Here is a 2132-nt window from a genome sequence, read left to right on the forward strand (position 1 = left end):
AAGATAAATCACTTGCATGTCATCCAAGTATAATCCATTACAAAAATAAATCAATAAAAGAATCAGCCCTCATTCGGTTCTGTGCTTAAGGCCTGAGAACCCACCACTATGAATTACACAATGACCATTTACATCAATGGATGGACATGACAGGTCCTCCAGAGAGAGACGCCTTGTTGCAGCGCTATACTTTGCTCCAGTTTAGAAATAAAAAGAAACAAAACTAAAGTGCAATGTACAATCCTAACAGTACAGTGCACAATTTCTGCAAAAAGGAAAAATCTGAAGCAATTTGTTGCTTTTATACAAGATTCTTGTCCTTTGACCTGAAAATGATGTAATATTGCAGACCTCTGCTCTTATTTGCTTTCTGAAAATAGTGCCGAGAACAATTTTGCTCAGTTACACTATAGTACTCAATGACAAAATAAAGTGAGGTGAAGGTAAGTCACAAAAGGGTCCAAAGAAACTTTAGCTTTGCTTTATACAGAAGGACTAAAACTGGTCATACACATAACACTAGGCTCACACTAGCACTGGTTCTCAGTTGTTCAGGTCCATCGGTGGGGAAGACACACAAATATCAGAGAAGCAGACTGCTAAAACAGCAGTAATATGGGGAGCATAGCAGACCCCATTGACTATAATGGGGTATGTCAGGTGTCGTTTTTAAACTGAAACCTCCATTCAGGATTTTTTCCCTCTCCCGATTTTAGGGGAACTTTGCAACAGAGACTGACACAGATGTGAACCTAGGCTTAGATGATTGTTGAGACAGGCCAATCATGTATTGTGTATGGTGACCTCTAAGCCCTCCCCAACAGCAGATGTCAGGGGAGATAATGATTGGGCAATTATATTGCAATTACCCTATTCTTTTCTGCACAGAGATATAAGCCACCCCCAGAGGTGCATGGCAGTGGCTTTATCCCTTCTTACACTCAGCACAAATGTACTGCTCATTCGAGCTAAGTATGCAAGTGTGTCAAGGGTGAGACAGCTAGCAGCTGAATGATCATTGAGCTACTAGAAAAAAAAAAAAGACATATTTCTTCTTTTCGGCTTAGTTAGAAAAAATGCAAACAATATGTCTTAACACTGGATATTCGGAAAGCATTCATCTGCTTTAAGCTAATTGGTATAGCTGGTTCTTTGACTGCCTAATACTATTCAGACGACTGTGGTACAAAATGACAGTTTAAAAAAAATTAAAAAATATATATATATATATTTTATATTGTGAGAAGGTGACAGGCGGAGTGGTGGAGTCCCGTTATTTAAGCCCCAGGTTTCTGACCTCTGTGTGGTCCAGGGTGGGTCTGGAGTAGGCTTCAGCTCAGGTGTAGGTCAGAAGCTCATTACTGGCCCATAAAAGGCTGCACTTCAGGGCAGATTCAGGGAGTGAAAGGAGGCGTCTGGGTCTGTCCTGTTACTCTGAGCCTGGTGAGACTGCATCGTGCTAATTTGTTTGTTCATGTGGCTGGTAGTAAGCGACATGTAGTTTATTGTTACTGTTCAGTTAAGGACTCAGACGAGCAGGATTTTGTTTCAAAGCCTGGCCATAGATAGCTTGCTTAAAACCTTGGTCGAATGTGCATGGGTTTTGAACAAGGAAAGCTGCTCCCAGACTCCTCTGACAGCAGCTTATCTCCCTGATGAAAGAAGAGTCAGTAATCCAATTGACCTACCTTTATCTGCACCAACATCTGCTACTGGGGGAGTGTCAGCTCTGACAGTCAGCCAACATACATCTAATGTGTATGGAAGGCCTCAATGTAACTGACAGACAACAGCTCACTATTCTTTTTCCAAAAGTCTTTTTGGCTGGGTACCAGATACAACAGGTTCTGGCAGCTTTTTGCCACTTTGATCTTGGGAGTCAATGACAATGTTATGTTTATAAATGCCATAAACAATAACAATGACAGCTTGCATGGTAATACATTGATCCCTCGGCTAGATGTCACAGGGTCAGGTAACAAGGGTTTAGTTGCCATACATAGTTTAGTTGCCTGTCTACAATAAAAACTGAAATTAGTGGCAAAGAAACAGTCACAAAAGTAGAGATGTTCTACAAAATTATATTTTATAATATATATTTTTGGTGAAATGTCAGTGCCCCTGCATCATAC

Source organism: Leptodactylus fuscus, chromosome 10 (genome assembly GCF_031893055.1).
Source record: "Leptodactylus fuscus isolate aLepFus1 chromosome 10, aLepFus1.hap2, whole genome shotgun sequence".
NCBI lineage: Eukaryota > Metazoa > Chordata > Amphibia > Anura > Leptodactylidae > Leptodactylus > Leptodactylus fuscus.